Genomic DNA, 18,907 nt, shown 5'->3' on the forward strand with positions numbered 1-18,907 from the left:
GCCACTTTTAGAAAGTGAGCATTTCTCTGCACTTAAATCTTTTTGTGCCTTACAATCCACGTCTGGCTAGGTTTAGTTGACAGCTCCTTCTGCATTCACTCAGACACACCCCCAAACACAGGGTACTCAGCCTCACTTGCGTACATCTGCATTTTGAATGGGTCTTCCTGGGCTGGGAGGGTGGAGGGCCTGCTCTGACACAAAGGACTGCCACACCCCCTACTGGGACCCTGGCAGACAGGATTGAACTGAAAGGGGACATGGTGCACTTCTAAGCCACTCTTTGAAGTCTCCCCCACTTCAAAGGCATATTTGGGTATAAAACAGGGCCTCTGCCCTACCACCTCAGACACTTGCTGGAGAAGAAACCTGAACCAGAACCTGCATCCTGCAATTCGACGCACAGCTTGCTCCGCGGTGAAAAATTCACGCACGCCGATCCGGAAAGAAGCCACTCGACCCCGCAAGGAAAAGATTGATGCGACGCCTGCGGTGCAACCGAAACTTTGACGCACGGCCCACCTGGACAACGCCGTCCAGCTTCCAGAGAGGAAATCGACGCAACGCCTGCCGTGAGGGAGAAAATTCCCTGCACAGCCCACCGGAACGACACGCAGCCGGACAACAAGGCCATATTCCACGCACAGGACCCGGGACATCTGGTAATCCCGCGACCCACAGAGGAGACCTGTCCGCGTGCCGGAAAACGACGCATCTGTTCCCTGCGTGAAAAATAACGACACAAGTCCGTGTGTGAAAGGGCGAAACCGACGCACACACCATTTTTCCACGCAGCCCCTCCTCTGCGGCCCTTTGCAGAGATTTTCCACTCCAACCCAGGAACTTTGTGCTTGAGAGAGACTTTGTTTGCTTTTTAAAGACTTAAGACACTTTCATATCACTTTTCAGTGATATATCTATAAATTCATATTGCATCTTTTATCGTTTTGACCTACAAATATCCAGATAAATATTATATATTTTTCTAAACACTGTGTGGTGTATTTTTGTGGTGCTATATTGTGTTATTGTATGATTTATTGCACTTTATACATTGCCTTCTAAGTTAAGCCTGACTGCTCAGTGCCAAGCTACCAGAGAGTGGGCACAGGATCATTTGGATTGTGTGTGACTTACCCTGACTAGAGTGAGGGTCCTTGCTTGGACAGGGGGTAACCTGACTGCCAACCAAGGACCCCATTTCTAACAGAGAGTAATTGTCCATTATGATCAGCATGTGGGAAGCAATTGGAAGGCTCCTTAAATCAGCACTGACTCGTTGCCACGGGGCGGTGGGGCTATCCTCAGTGATGACAGATGGTGGTGGGTCAGGTTGTCCGCTCACTTCGCAGACGAGACAGCTTTGACGACCTCTTCCACTTGTAAGGCTGGGGAATCATACTTTGCTCTGGAGCCTGTTCTTCAACTGTAGGACTCCTTGGTGGGCACTGCAGGCCAACAGGACAGTGCAGGATCTCAAACTTGCTGGAAGTACAAAGCGGGGACGTCACAGGAGGCCACTGTGGGTGGTAAAGGTCGTCATCAACCGAGAGTCATGGTGTAACAGGATTTGGTGAAAGCCAGACTGAAGAACCATCTTGGAGAACCATTTTGATCCGGAAAGCTCCCCGATAATGTCATTGATGGTCGCTGTCAGATGCCTCTCCCACTTGATGCCTTGGTTTGGCATTCTCATGTCCACACAGATGCACACAGCATCTGGCTGCTTCGGCTTTTGGGGGACAACTATTAGGCATACCCATGGCATGGGCCCAGACACCTTTTTGATAATTCTAGACTGCTCCAGGAGCTGCAATCCATATTCCACCTTTGGGCAGAGATGAAAAGCTATCTGTCTATGCCCTAGAGCTAACATGGTGATGGACTCATTGATGTTTTGTCGGAGTGGAGGATCTTGCAGGTACCCAATGCCCTCAAAGAGTACTGCAAACTCCCGTATGAGGTCTTCCAGGTTGCTAGAGTGGACGCTAAATGCAAATTGGACCAAGTTCAAATTTTGTGCAGTCTGACAGCCGTGGATCAATCCAGATCCCTCCTGTGACACATAGACTTTTGTGGTGAGGCTCATGGGCTCGTGGGTAATGTCCGTTGTGAAGACACCAGCCATCTGCAGTGGTTAGGCATTCCAGAAAGCATAGACTTGTATCCTGGGGGTTCGGAGGGCTGGTGGATTAGGTAGGCAGCAGTACACCTCTGTGGCCATGAGGTTGTTTGAGGCTCCCATGTCGATGAAAGCTGAAACAGGGTGTCCATACACCACCACTTGACAAGTGGGTAGTTTCCGTTGGTTGGTTCCATTAGAGTCTACTGTTCTTACCATGTGAACCACCTCCTGGTCACCATCCATGTCACTGTCTGCAGACGTGGCAGGGAGAGCAGCAACTGCCCTGACTGGCAACTTGGAACAGGTTGGCACTGCTCTAGGTGTTGAACAACATACTTTCGAAAAGTGGTTCAATTTGCCACAAGCACTGCAAGTCTTTCCTTTGGCTGGGCAGCCACTTGGGTGAGGCAAAGGGCCTCCGCACAATCTGCAGAGTTTGTCCCTCTGTCTTGGTTTGGGATGCTCAGCCTTGGATTTAGCTGCCTCTTTAAGCACGGCGTTGGCAGGCTCAGTCTTAATCTGGATTGATGGCTTCTGCTCCATATGTGCTGCCCGTTTGACAACTCCTTTGAGCGTCCGAGGATGAGGATGTCCCTCATTCTCATATTCAGTTCATGGAGAATGCGCTTGCAAAGCTTCGAGGATGTGCACCCTTGGATGAATTGAGCTCTTACTTCATCCTCTTCATCAGGTAGTTTACAGGTACTAGCTGGCTCTTTTAAGTGGGTGTAGAAAATGTCCACTGATTCATCATGTTCTGGCATGCCTGAAGCAACAGGAATCTCTCGTAGTCAGGATTGGCGTAGGGTTCCAAATGTGCTGTGATAGCACTCTTAAGTGAGGTGTACGTGCTGGGGGTTACTTCAGCTATTGTCTTGGAGATTTCTCCCCCAAGGTGCAAAAGCAGTGGGCGTTTCCCCTCATCTTCCACACCAATGGCCTCAAAGTAGGTCTTGAGGTGCTCGACCCATGCATTCAAGAGGGATGCTTGTTGGGTGGGACTCCTGTGGTTGTGATGGTTCAATTGCTGGAATGCTGGACATCCTGGATTTCTTGTGGCAGGTGACGGTGCTACAAGGGCGGACAGGCTAAGCACAGCAACTGGCACCACACAACGCCGGGAGTGGTCCACTTTGCAGACGCTGCACAGTCTGAATGCAAGGTCTTTTTATGGTTCTCTGGCTGACCTGTGAGTTTGTTGGCTGGCCTTCGTAGGCAATAGTGATGCTGCAGAGTGGCAGTGTGCCTGTGGCTTGGCAGGTATCCTTGCAGTGGCGTAAACAGGGCCAGGCAGATATGACAGTCTCTACCTCCCTGGGGTGCTGGACAAGGTATTAGTGTGTACAGGTGGCAGGCAGAATGAAAAGCACATGAAGGATCACAAACCAACCGGCAAGCATACAATGAGCTTCCTCCCGCCCTGGAGAAATCTGCTGGCAGCTGGCGTTGTTGTTAGGCCTTTGAGGATGCAGCCAAGAGGCTTCTGAGGGCGTGGCTGCTAACGGGCAGGACGCCACTGAGCCCCGCAAGTCTGTCCTGAGGGGAGCGTGCAGACTCTTCAAGCAGGGAGGCACAGAGAGTGGGCCATACCTGCAGGTGACACTTGGTCGTGGCACCGCAGACCACACTGCTGGAAGCAGGCACAGCTGGGGCAGGTGCTGATAACTTTCGGAGAGTGAGCCACTGACCAAGTGGTTCGGGTGCGGTGGAGGGCGCTGGGCGCAGGTTTGTGCAGGGTACTCCCACAGCCTTCGGGGCAACAAGTGCGGTGCAGCAGAGCAGCCTTGACAACGCGGCCTGGTTAAGGGATGATGCTGGTGTTGGAGGCACGCAGTGGCAAATGCCTGTCCTCCCTCGTCACCAATGTAGTGTGGGCCCAGAATAACAATGTGAATCCTGTAATGTCGGCCAGTCGATGACCGTGCCGACATTGCTGCGCAACGGCGCTTCTGTAAATAATGGAGCCGACACAAGTTCGTGTTGTAAATGAGGCCGCATGGTCGGTTAAGCCTTGGAACACGCAGCAATGCTTCAGCGGGCTGGTTCCGTATCGCTGTGCCGCGCCCCCTGCCCTCCGACCACGCCCCATTTATTATATATCCCCGGGCCGGAGACCTCAGGGGAAACCATGAGAATCAAAGAACAGAGGGGAGTTATCCAGGCTGAATACGCCTGGGTACTCCCCCATTACGAAAAAGGTGTCGGATGGTCGGTTACGTCACCGACCAGCGACACTACATTCCTCCACAAATTTATAAACAACAAAACAAGTGCACAGTGTAATAGTAAAACTTCACACATCACAAAGGTGATCACGCAAACGTGTGGAAGGGAAAGGGTTGTCACGTAGATTGTATTTGGTGACCCCGGATCGGCTCAGAGTGGAGCCCAGGTTTGACGATGCACTCAGCACTTCAGCTGGCACTTGGGCTGGCGTCGCCTCTCGTCGGATCGTGGGTGACGAGTCAGAGTTGTTATCCTCAACCGGTGATGATAGTTAGTAGTCATCTTCATTGACACAAAGTTCTCCTGAGCGACTATCGCCTGGCTGGTAGAACCTCTTGAAAAACTATATGTTCCAGGTACAAGTCTCGGCCCCACGCTGAGCGACAACAGCAGACCCTTTTCGGCAAACGATCGTCCAAGGGGTAGTGTCGAAAAGTGTGCGGAATTTACTCCCGGGCAAGGCATACTTCAGCAGCACCTGATCTCCGATGGTGAGGTCAGACGGAGTGGCACGCCTGCTCTGTCTGGCCCGTTGGTTGGCTGCACGCCGCTTCTCTTGAGCTTGGTCCTGACCCAAAGCCGGAGGGGTCCATGAGGAATGATGGGGAATGGTGTCCATGGATGCCCTCCCAAATGCAATGTGACTAGGTGCCCTGTTCGTAGTGGAGTGGGGCGTTTGGCGATAATTGCGTAGAAACGAGAAGATAGCATAGTCAACCGCCTGATCTCCCGCAACGGCAATGCGAATTACTTTGTTCAGCGTACACATGAACCCTCTCGACCTCACCGTTGGCCTGAGGCCACCGGGGCGTGATCCGTCGATGACGAGTGCCAATGACTTTCAGGTACTCCGCTAGTTCTCAGCTTTGGAAGGGTGGCCCATTGTCAGTCTTTATTTCGGATATCAAACCATGAGTGGCCATGGCCTTTTCCAACCCTGATATTACCATGTCCGCCGTGAGGGCCGGGATGATTTCCACCTCGGGGTACTTGGAGAAATCATCGATGAGAACCATGGTGTGGCGGCCATCTGGTAGACTCCCGAAATCAAGGCTAGCAGACATCCATGGCCCTTCTGGGGAGGGCTCAGTCTCGACCGGAGCCGGCTTGCTGGGCTCTCCAGTGACTTGGCACCACACGCACGATCTCACCAGGTCCTCGACTTGCTCGTCCATGAGGGGAAACCATACCTTTGATCGCAGGCGCCCCTTTGTCTTGACCATATCTTGGTGTGCTAGCTCAACGGCTCGGTGGTAAGGGAGGACGGGAGAACCAGCCGATTCCCCCTCAGGAGACACCCATCCGAATCTGTTGTGAGCTCATCTCTGACATGGTACAGACTGCCTATGATGCGCTGAGACTCTGAGGACAACAACAGCAGTTGTTTTTTCAAGATATGCCAGTGGTTGTTCCTCAACGCCACCAGGACCTTTTGTAAACACTCATCACCTCGGGTAGCTTGCCCGATTTCGTCCATTGACATGGGCATCGGTCTGGACCGATCTGTGACGTACCGGACATACTCTTCGGTCTCCCAAGCCTCATCAACCTCTGTGTCCGAAGCCGCCCGTGGATGCCTTGACAGGTAATCTGCAGGGTTCTCAGACCCCGGACGGTACTCTAGTTGGCAGCAATAGTCCTGCAGTTGCAACATCCATTTTTCGATTCTCGGCGGGGTTTTGAGGCGGTGCAGTTGAAAAGAGGGAGTAAAGGCTTGTGGTCAGTGGTCACAATGAATGGGCGTCCATAGATGTAGATGTGGTAGTGCTTGCAGCCCCAGTGTACTGCAATAGCCTCCTTCTCTATCTGAGAGTATCTCTGCTCAGTGTCCGTGAGTGACCTGCTTGCGTAGGCAACTGGGGACCACATCCCCTCTGCTTGTTTCTGTAGTAACACGGCGCCTAACCCCTTTGGTCCGGCATGGACGGCGATCTTTGTGCTCTTCTTTGGGTCAAAGTATTTCAGAGTGGTTTCGCTGGACAGAGCCTCCTTTACGGCTTCAAAGGCCGCTTGTTCCGCAGATTCCCACTTCCATGGTTCGGAGGCCTTTGTTAACCTCTGGAGTGGTTGGGTGAGGTTGGACAGGTCTTTGATGAAACGGCCGCAGTAATTGACCATTCAGAGGAAGCTTCGTACCTCCGTGGTGCTGGGGGGAGGGGGTGCACTCTTGATATCGTCCACTTTGGATGGATCTGGGGCAACACCACCTGCGGAGAATGTGTAGCCGAAGAATTGTATCTTGTCCTTTAGGAACTCGCACTTATGCCGGTGCAGGGTGAGCCCAGAATCCTAGATGCGCTGTAGGACCTTCTGGAGGCGAGAGTGGTGTTCCACTATAGTGGGCGCGTGGACGAGGATATCATCGCTGACGTTGATGGTTCCGGGCAGGTCAGCTAGCAGTTCTTGGATGACGTTTTGGAACACCTCTGCAGCATTCGATATCCCGAAGTTTAAACGCTTGTACCTCCTTAGTCCGACGTGTGTGGAGAAAGTTGTGATGTAGCGCAAGTCTTTCACTAACACCAACTGGTGGTACCCGGATCGGAGGTCTAGCTTTGAAAACCACTGAGATTCACTGAGCTCTCTCAAGATGTCGTCAATTGTGGGAGTCAGATGTCTCTCTCGTTTGATGGCTGCATTGGGGAGGCGCATGTTCACACATATGCGGACCTCCCCTGGTTGTTTCGGTTTGCTTGCTACCACGATGGGAAAGACCCACGGTGTGGGTCCGGAGACCCTTTCGATAATACCTACATTTTCGAGGTGGTCTAGTTCTTTTTCCACTTGGGGCCGGAGGTGGAATGCGACTCTCCGGTGCCAGAGGGCTACTGGTTGTACCGTCTTGTCAATATGGAGTTTGATCTCACGGTCTCGGAGGCAGCCTATCCCTTCGAATATTCCATCATACTTTGCTAGCAGGTCCGTTACGGACTCTTGGTGGATGCTGAATGCAAAAGTGACTATCGCTAGTTCTTCAGCTGCTTTGCAGCCCAGAAGCATCCCTCGTCCTTCTTCGGTCATGTATACCTTCGCTGGGGTGGATCGCGAACCATGGGTTAGGGTGGTTCAGAACATGCCCTTCATGGCTAGCGGAGTGTTCTGCCCATACGCACAGGCCTTCACATTAGCCTTGGTTAGCGTTGGGACTGGTATCATCCTGCAGTGTTCCTCCGCTGCTAGGAGGTTGATGGACGCTCCTGTGTCTACCACTGCCATTGTCTCGTGTGTACCCATTTGGATCTGACACCTTGGCAGCGTTGCTTGACGAGAGTGTGTGTTTTTGACTGTGAACAGGGAGTGGCCTACGTGTGCCATGGCTTTGTCATTGTCCATGTCACCCCCAGGCTCTCACAGAACAGAGGGGAGTTATCCAGGCTGAATACGCCTGGGTACTCCCCCATTACGAAAAAGGTGTCGGATGGTCGGTTACGTCACCGACTAGGGACACTACAAATCCCACGGGTGGAATGAACGGTTGTTTATTAACCTTGTACTCTGCACACTTCTTCAAGACCCCGTCTGTTTCCAGCAACAGCCTGTTATACCCCTATACTGATACTACATCACTCAAACCAAATGAGGAGTGGGTCTCTACTCATCCCCTCAACAAACCATCATCACATGCAGTCACCCATCTAAGAGCAACACTACACATACCACTTCAGAGAAAACGTTTAGGAGAATAATCCTGCCTCCCATATGCTCCGTGGGGGAGGCAGCAATATGTCGACAAAAGCAGGGGCTGCCTCCCAAAACCATAGAAGGGAAGGCAACATGCACTAACCACTCAGAGAAGCGGCTTAGAAGCAGATGCTGCCTCCCGATCGGTCAGTGGGGAGCAGCATACGCATTACATCAACCGCAGAATCAGCCTGGAAGAACATCTCATGAATTAATTAAAACATTGTAAAAACACATTCTTAAAAGTGAATTGGAGGAAGCAAATATCGTCGAGTCACAGAAGAAACAAACAGGCTGTAGTATTTCAGAGGTCCACCTATATGGTAGTACCAATGACCACTTACTGCAGGGCCATTTTGTATGTTTTAAATCGGAGGGGTAAATTCTGTCCCTGAGCCACAGAGTAGCTTTTTTCGTGAGGAATGTGCCAAGGAAGACAGACGAGGTAGGTAAAGGAGCGCCTCATATGAGCACCAGTTACATTACACAAGGTCACATTCATTTTATTAGGCACAGGGAGATTAAGTGATGTTCCCCGAATTACAGGATGCTGAGCCGATGCTGAGACTCGAGCCTGATTCCCCAGGCAACAGCGCTGGGTGGTACCATCGCATCCTCACCCTCAGCCTCAGAAGACAGCGCTGGGCGGTACCATCGCATCCTCACCCTCAGTCTCAGAAGACAGCGCTGGGCGGTACCATCGCATCCTCACCCTCAGTCTCCTCCTTAACCAATTGCTCTGCACTCACCACTGCCTCTCCTTTAAAAGTATTGTAAAACTCATGTTTGAAAGAGTGTGTTTACTTGATTGTAATAGGGAAGAGGAGAAATAAAGACAGTGTAATAAAATAAGTGAAAATGTGTACAGCTGAGAAATGTTTAACTAATGCCTGTGAAAATAATGTGCTGTATTCGGTGAGTTGGCTTCCGTTCGGGAAAGCTTTTCTTTGAGTACACTTCCTTCCTCTTAATTTACTGTATTTACACGATGCTGCACAAGAAGTTGCCATGAGTAACAGTTCCTGTATCCGTTGGAACCAGACTGCATACTGTAATTTTTGGGAAGCCCTATATATTAGTCATGAGATTCTTCCACTGGACTCAAACAGCAGGAAGACGGTTATTAACACACTTAAAGTCTGTTTTAAGCATTTCTACTTATGATTTCCTAGAAAAGATCTAGACAAAAACTGACCCTGACGCCTTGTTTTGGTTTAAATTCCCTGGATATGCGGTCAGCTGGCGTATGCAGCAGAATTCAATAGACCTGACTCAGAAATCTTTTTCTATGAGAAGTTGTGACTTACTCCTGTTTTAAGTGTAATAGAGCAATAGTTGATTTAAAAAGCATTTCATGTATTTCTGCCTTAATCCACGCCTAGGTGTGACTTTCCCATAAATGTTCAAGTTACTCATGGGGAAAAAAAAAGTTGTGATTCACTGCTATCCTTTCCCAAAAAGTGCTTCAAAGGCAGGGGCACTTGAATTATGCAGCAGGGGAGGACCATATTATGTTGCAGGGTGGACTGATTTACATGGACAGAAAACACACATTATGCGGCGTGATGCGTCAAATTGTGTGATAGTATTACCTAGTATTATTTTGTCATTTTTACACGATTGTCTCATCTCATTAGCACCAGTTTGACACTCATTTATGACAACGGGTAAAAGAAAGTTGGCCATTCGACCTTTGCAAATGACCTTTGACTGAGCAACAACACGTGTTGCCATATTTTTTGTAACTTTTGATCTTTTTCAGCTAGAAACTATATTTTTAGTTTTTTTGGTAAAATAAGCAAATGGGGGATTTTGTAGCAAACTCAGAATTATGCAGAAAAAATTGTGGCCTAAGAATCGCATAGTTCAAGTGGCCCTCTCCAAAGGGTAGGGGAAATATTTGTATCATGCAAGTGGAAAAGAGAAAGGATACTCAAGGAAGAATTCTTGTAGTAAGAAATATCTAAGTAGCCAAAAGCCAGTTGCTGTCAAATTCAGATAGCACACAGAAATGTCAAGCCTCTTCCACTGAACAATAAGCCATTAATGTCACTTGCCTGGACCTCGACAGTAAAGTCTAGAGTAATATTTAATCTAAAGATGCCACCTATATATGTACATGCACTTGCAGAAGGCGCCAATTCCTGTATATATTCGCCAAGCGGCGAAGTTGCCTGTTCAAAATGGAGTCCCTGCTTCCCACTGTCTATGAGACCCGGAAGGGGCATCATGGGGAAACCGAGACTCTGCCCAGTTGTTTATTTAGTTAGGCGAGAACTAAAATTAATGAGAACGGTAAACAACTAACTGTTACTAAATACCTGAATTTGAAAGCACCTAATACAGTGGGATTTCAAAGAGCATGATACATCCCAATTAAGATGATGTACGTCAATCAACGGAGAATCATGTGTGGAAGCCTCATCTCTTTAAAGAACACCCATCACAATGCATTAACTGTCCACCACCCAGCTTCCTCTTCTATTGCTTGCCAACTTTCAGCTTGCCTTTCACCATGCCTTTTTGCTAGATTTGAGCTATAGAAATACCATATGCATTCCTGCATACATACATACATTCATACATATGTACATACGAATGCTGGCTGTTTGAATATATCATTACTTGCATAGTCTAGACTGAATGGAGATACTGAATGGGGTATCTCCAAGCCTTTGGAAAACCAAATCTGATTCAGAAGAAATGACGTCCAGATGTGAATTTTGATAGGCACTCATGTGATGCAAAGTAACACTTCACTGTAAAAAGCACCACAAACCAAAGCATCTGTCAATGTTACTGTGCTAAAGTTTTTACCTGATGGTAGATCCTTGAGCATCACCAGCATTGCTTTTCCCCAAAACCCTGCTAATTCATGCAAAGCAGACATAGGGCAAAGCAAGTGTCATTGGGTTTTGGCACAAAGCAAGATCTACTAAAGTAGCTTGACCTGAATTCGCACCAAATGCCTATGCCAGCTCAAACTAGGTGGAAGTCAAGGGGCAAGCATTCTATGGCATGATATACCTAGGTATGACATGTTTAAATGACTGTCTCTTGTGCAGTTGTCTTGTGCAACAATTTGTACTGGGACCTGTACCTTCAGTACAAATCCTATGTTATAAACAGAGTGTTTGTCTTTGCATCTCAGCGTAAGGGTGAGCACTGACCAAAATATGGCCATTTTACAGTAAGCACCACCAATAAAATCATTATTGGGCAACTCTTTGTAAATCTAATGATGGGCACTTTTCTGTTGTACGCACAATGGAGCACGTGTATAAAATATACTAACTTCATGCCTGATGTGCAAAAATATTTGTTTTCAGTTCAAGCAGCATCATGTGTGCAGTCACAGTAAAATGTTGTGAGTTCAATGGCAAATCGCATCCAATTGCCACACTGAAGGTATCTTCTTCAACAAAACCAACATTATGCTTGGCAGCAGATGCCACAGTTCTGAGTCTCAGCAGAAGGGAGCAGCAGTATGTGTAGTTGTGCATACGGCAAAAAGTTTAACACCTTTCCTTTCACAACAAGAAGAGTCTATCCAATGATTGCTAGCCTTTTCGACATTTGTATACGAAAAAAAAAGATAATTGGAAATGTGATTAGTAATATTTGCTGCCAACCTTCACCCTGAAAATTGGGATGCAATGGGAAAACTCACAAGCACACCTTTGCTGTAGGGCAATGTTTACATTGTTATCAGCTGGGGAACAAAGTGGAGTCTACCAAATGCCCAAAGACAGGAAAGTCCATATGCAAACTGCAAGATATGTTTTTTACGTGATCATGAGAAATTGGTTTAGTTTCTCTTAAAATCTCTATGTCTGAGAAGATTTCTTGCTTCTTAGAATCTGCTCTTTCTTAAAGGCATTTCACGAGACCCACTAGCTTTTAAACCCATGCTGCCAATTTAGTTAGAGGGCACATGAGTGAGTTGGCATGATGTTCTCAGGGGTTTTTGGCAAATTTGTTAAACAATAGTGCATTCTGTGAATTTTAAATATATTTATGTTTCAAACTGTCTCATGGATTCTCCAAGCTTTTTTTCTAATTTTTCCATTAGTTCATGGCTTATTTAAAAAAAATTGTCACACATACATTCTTCAAGTTTCATGTGTTTGTTTTAATGTTCATTTACTTTTAATGGTAATTTGTATTTCCAGTTATAGTGTGCTTACTATCCCTAACGAGGAGTTGAAGTGCTTTATGACGAGCAGCATGCTTCTCCAGAACCCAGGGTCAGTGATTGCTCCAGTGGTTATTGTTGGTTATTGTGATTAGTCATGCACTCTCAAGAAAAATGTACTTCTGATATATTAATACCATTTAGGTGTGATCATTAGTGAGGGCTAAGTGGTTTCACATCAATGGTGAGATAGATAGGCTGGCAGAGACAAGGTAGTGTTAGATTACAGGGATAGGCGGAGACGAGGTAGTGTTAGATTACAGGGATAGGGTTTTGAAGAGGAGATGTTTTGATCTATGAAATGAGGTATAAGCCAATTGCAGAATTACAATAAGAAAGATTGAGGAAAGTAGGCATGAGACTAAGAGGAAGCTATTCACAGAAATAGAAGATATTTAGAGAATAGAAGGTAAGCAGAGGTTCATTCTGAAGAAAGAAAAGAGACGAATCAGGCAAGAGTAAGTCAAGGCCAATTTTCCATGCAGGGTTTAGGAGTACAGATGGAGAATGGTTTCTTAGATGGCAAGCTATCTGAGAATATAAGCTGTAGAAAGAAACAGCGCTATACATAGTGCTCCTTATCCAGGGCAAACAGCTTAAACATGAGGGGCCATATGCACAAAACCTTTATTGAGGTCATAAATGTCCTGATTCTGGGAATCGTGCCTTTTGCTACTGAAAAAAGTTTTTTTTTAAACTCCAAAAGCCAAGTTGTAACTTGATAACCTGTTACTGAATGGCAGTTTGGGTTTGCGAATCGGTGTTGGGAAGGGGCGCATTTAGGGCATCCCTTCCTCATACTGAGCCACAATGGTATGCATGAATGTTTTGCGACCACATTAAGGTCACAAAACATTCATTTTTTACCAGTACTTCAGAGGAGGTGAAAACCATTCGCAAATGGGAAGGGGTCCCAATGGCACCTCTTTCCCTTCGTGAATGTTGGTACAAATATGTTTTTGAGAGCAGGAAGTTGTACAATGCACCACTGCCTACAAAAAATTAAACTTAAATGTTTCATTTTTTCCCTTCTTAAACGATCCTGTTTTCATTTAAGAAAAACGGGCTGTTTTAAAAAAAGATTGTTTTATTGAAAAGCAATCACAGACATTGTGGTCGCTGCCCCCAGCATGCCACCATTCCTGTGATGACTGCAATTCTTAAAGAGTCCCATACTACAACCTACCTCATTAATATTCATGAGATAACTCAATTTGCGATCCACTAGGAATCGCTAAATGACACTCAATGTGTTTCATACATTAGGAATAGCAGAAAATCATAATTAGTTAATCGCTATTCCTAAAATGTATACATATGGCCCGTGATTCCGAGTGTATGCAGCAGGTAAACTTTTTACATAAAAGCCCTGGCTTCTGTTTTACTTGTATCCATTTAACTATTAGGTTTTTAGTCTGCTTTTGCAAAGCACCATATATACGAACAAAGATAATTTTAATCGTTTGTTTCTTTCGTCGCATGTATTTGTGTCTTTTAATCGTCTGATAAAACGGGTGTTTCCTCTGAATGCTCTTTCAGCTTTCTCATTGGTGAAGTGTGTGGCCGATATTTGTTTTCCAAGATTTATTTTTGATTTAAAACTGCTTGCTGTGTTTCTTTCACTTATAATCTTTGTGGAGAGATATTTAGTGAGAGCCTAGTTTTCCAAACAGGCTGGACATTATTAGACTTTCCGGCCAAGGACTCGTGTAAACAATGATTTCCTTGTCAGCAGACATTGCTGGATGTGCCTGTCAACCAAAACATGTCTGCCCTGTCACACTGTAACATTAAACAGATATCTGAGTCAAGCACATTTCCCACAAGCATCGTAATAAGCTTCTGCCTCAACCTGCAATTCATAACTCGGACTCCAAAACCAGTGCTCGTGACCTCACTTGTAAGGTAACAGATGACATCACGAATTACATTAATGGTGACGTTAGACATCACATTTACATGGATATTGTTGATTACATTTGTATAGATATAGTATGATTTTTGTTTGTTAGAATACATAATACTTAATGACATTGTTTGTAGGGGTTGTTTTTATGAGGTCACTAGCATTGCATTTGCAGTGCGAGTTATTCTTTGCTTGGTGGGGACCAAGTTATAGGTTCTCCATAAATAGAACAAATGAAAAGGTGAATCAGCCAGTCGATAAGTAATTCTGAACGGGGTGGCTTTATTTGATAGACCTTTGTTTGTATATTGTACTCACTGTGTAATTGTAGCTCACCGATCAGATTATCTGTGAGGTAGCTAGACTCCCGTTCTTTGGAGCTGAACCACCCTTGTGTCCTGTGTCCTTTTTCACTCCAAGGCACTTACAAAATGCCATATCCCCTCCTTCCACGTAGGTTGACCACCTCACCACATGTCATCACCGACATTATTTCCAGTCTTGAACTTTTTCCCTACAAATAAAGCTATCAGTTGTTTCACTCTAATTAGTTCAAAGGAGACAAGGCTAGGCTGGCACACAAGAGCCCAAGAGAGAGAGTGTGTGTGTAATGACCCTATTCCCATCAGGACATCCTCCAAGACATGAAGGGTAACTTCATCGAAGGCTTCGGAAAAGAGGCAGATTACAGGTGAAATTCAACTATTACCCACCCTCAATTTATATCCGAGTTCACAGTCACTCTATAGTGGTAATAAGTCTCTCTGGGGTTGGTATTTCGTCGAGCAGCAAGGCTAGAAAAAAAACAGGAACCAAGAGGTAAGGAAATAACTGGTTCAGGTTCAAAATTTGTGTGTGTTTATGAGCTCAACAGCTTGGCTGTAAGCAACATCTGGATCTGCAGAAAATTGTTCCTCTTAGTTAATATCCCAGTCTCTCTGTTGATCTGCTCCTCTGATTATGATAGCTCACAGGAGTCTCCTCTCTGGTTGCAACTGGATGCAAGGAGTTATGAGTGATTTTGTGTTCATCACTCTAGGCAAAGATCATTGATCCATTTATACCTGTATTCAGAGACGACAATGTGTTAAAATCAGGATCACCCTTGAAAACCGCTTTGGAATTAACCACACCACGATCCCCTTAGAACAACAGGAATGATATGGCTTTTTCATCCATTCTGTGTAGGACTCCATCTTCTAATTTTGCACCAAATCCCAAGGCTGCAAAATGTGCTGAAATTGTGGACTACTCATCCACAATATGTAATAACTTTGTTTGACTTTTCCTCCCATATACGAGACCTGCAAGAGAGACACCTCTTGTGGTGTTTTGTGTGTCTATGTAATCAGATAAAGTCTGGCATGTTGTTTCAGAGATGGATGAAATAATGGCTTTTGCAACCTGAAGCTCCATTTTCATTGTAGCCATAAAATGCTCTACAATGCTTTTGGCCTATGGCCAAAGCGGTGTAATCACGCAGTGTCTGAAACCCATGTGACTCACAAAATCCTTGAAGTTCTTCTCACTGAAAGGAGACCCATTGTCCGATTTTACTATAGAACACATACCAAAGACCTTTTTGGGAGATTGTATCACCACTGCCACTGAGGTGCTCTGAACAGCCAGGGATTTGGGAACCTTTATCCATTGCAACCAGCAGGTTTAGAGCAGTGGAAATGAGTCCAAAGAAGTCAACAGTGAATTCTTTAAAAATGCCAGATAGCATCTTGGACACTTGGAGCTGTTCTGGAGAGCTATCTTCTCTGGGGCTTTGATAGAGTGATACACTTCCAATGTTTTCTCAACAAGTTCACTTAGAAAAGGGAACACCACATTTTAACAAAGTAGTCATTTCATGCACCAATACATAATTGTCCTCTGTGAGCCAGATTCTACCACTTTCCTTAGAATGGAATCAGTGCTTTCAAGGATGAATCCCTTGTTATGGGAACATTTATGAATGCTCATATATCTCTCTGTTTGCAGTGCCTGTGAGTCTCAAATAGCCCAAATGTATGAATGGATAATCAATCCTCAGTATAAATGTTCACAGGAATCAGGACAGGCTTATCGGGCAACTTTGCAAAATCAATGTCAGACATAACTGTAATGATGGCAATGGCGTCCAACAAAATGTAGGCCTCTCCTCATCCACACCAATACCAAGCGTACATTCCAGGAGGTCATCATCATCTGCTGGACATTTCCCTGATAAGAATAAACATTGCTTTTCCATGACAGTTCTCTTTCCAAAGTTGGTAAACTTAACAGTGAGTTGGTACAGACAGCAATTTATTGGACGTTCTTGTGCCTCAGCCACAGAGTATGCTTGGACATGTCTTTAGCTTGTTTAGAAGATCTACACAAAAAACTTGTCCTGTAAGTGGATCTTGTGGGGGTGTGACCTCCTAAATTAGGCGAAGGTGAAACGTAATAGGGCAGTGGCATCTACTACTCTCAGAGGCCGACTCAAATCTTTTGACTTAGACAGGAGTAATACGATCATCAAATCAAACAATGAGAATCAGTAGCCATAAACAACAACAATATGCAATAAGGAGTCAGTAATGTATACGCACCATGACCTATGTGGCCATGAATCACCACACCAATTTAGATAAAGTTTAAACATTTATTGCCCTTATATTAACAATGGTAAGGTCACATAAATGATGTGCAAAACCAAATAGTAGCAATACAGAAACAACACAGGCTGTCCAAAGCGTCTGAAGAATCTCAATCTTATAAGAGCAATTACCATTAAACACTCCAAAAGAATTATACAGAACAACAGCAGTATTATTTGAAAAATAAAGACAATTTTCATTAATTGTGCAGCTGAATCAATCATAATCAATTAATAAACATTTAATTAAATGTTGGGTCAGACATTCTAGCTACCAAATTCTGATTCAGAAAGCATGTGTGGGACTTGGCTCTGCACATGCAAAAATAAAAAATAAGACAAACATTAATTTGGAAAACATCTAAAAATGACACTAACCAAAATATGAGGTTCGATTTCTAAAAGGAAAAACCTGCAAAGGGAAAACAAATGCACATTGGTTGTACCTCTCCTAAATGAAACAACAGCCAGCAGAGTCTTTATCAGCGTAGCACAGTAACAGCAGATCTGAAGCAGTCAGCATCAGGAACATGGAAAGTGCAATAGTTCAGTAATGCTAGGCCTAATGTAACTGAACTGTTAGAATCAAAAATAGTTGTCTGCTGGAACAGAACTTGATGAAAACTAAAATGAAAAGAACTGAGCAGAACTAAACTCACATCATCTAGAACTTTGCCTAATTAAAGTCCCAAAAATCTCTAGCTGAAGTACTATTGGACAAGACTATGTGGTGTGACAGTGAGCAACCAATAAAATTTCATTCATTCTCCACTTTGTAGCTTTCTTCATTCTTCCATGAGATAGGCCTATGTTGTCACTCCTTTCTGGTCGTCAGTTTCCGCAAAATAATAACTTTGTAGAAAACAGCACAGAACATGACATTTAGCTAACGTTACTTTCTACTAGAAACTAAAGCCCGTTGTTAAAACTAGCAATGTTCATCACAAGGAAGTACAGAGTGATCAGCATGTAAAGGCAGCAGGTTTTCCACTGCAAGATTTCAATGAGATGTCTAATGAACAATGTTTGCAAAAGCATTTCAGTATGGTCAGCATAATATTTTAACATTGTGCTCCTGAACAAATACTAAAACTTAGGTTTGTTTACTAATGTTAATACATGAAAAATAAATTCCATTCTTTAAACCATATTTAGTACGTTATTTCTCAATAATTATTTCAAATCATAAGGATTGTGGTAGATGTGGTTATGATTTATCAAAATGCATTTTCACAGTCATTTATTTTTTTCGCATTGAGATTGGGGTGGCTGACACTATGTCAGCCACATTTTTAAACATGCATGTTTTACATTTCAATATGAGCTTCTCTAAGTTGGGCCTTTCAATACACACTAATAATTTAGTTTTAGTTGCTCATATTTATTGATAATGTTTGCTCTCTAACAATCCCTCCTCTGATGGCAATATGTGCCATCACAAAAGAACACTACATTAATGAGACAACTTAAAGCTTAATTTGTTTAGAATGTCTACAATTAGGTTTCCGCCATACTTCCAATCATAAAAGTATTTGCTACTTAGCTGTTCCATTTCTATTCCTTCCCTCCTCTGTTTATTCTTTATCCTTTGTATTTTTATGAATCAGTCCACAGTTTGTAAAATCTGATTGTACAAATAAGACGCACAACCACTATTAATAATGGTTTCAGTATTGTTCCCACAAAACCTTGACAAGGATTTCTAAACCAATTTCTCATTTTGATAAAACTTTCACCTATGTTTTCCTACACAAGTGGTTGTTTCAGGTCCTTTAAATCAGAATTCAAACTTGTCAAATTTCTAATGTAGCTTCTAATTTCTTTACTATTGTCTGGAATGAAAGTGCAACAATGTCACTTCCGCCATACTCTGCCTTCTTTTGCTAAAAGAATGTCTAATGCAAGACGGTTCTAAAGAAGCATCGAATGGACCACAGCCATTTCTCCATCCATATAAAGTATTTCTCCAGAAAAATCTCTTAACATTTTTTCCATAATGCTTGACAGTTGTATTATTTTTAAGTCATTCAGAACAACTCCTACAGAAGGAAATAATTGCTCCAAATATATCTTCAATTGTTTCTGAATAACTTGCTCTTTTTGATCTTGATCTTAAATTTTCATGAGTAGCATTTATGTTGTCAA

Source organism: Pleurodeles waltl, chromosome 5, assembly GCF_031143425.1.
Source record: "Pleurodeles waltl isolate 20211129_DDA chromosome 5, aPleWal1.hap1.20221129, whole genome shotgun sequence".
Classification (NCBI taxonomy): domain Eukaryota; kingdom Metazoa; phylum Chordata; class Amphibia; order Caudata; family Salamandridae; genus Pleurodeles; species Pleurodeles waltl.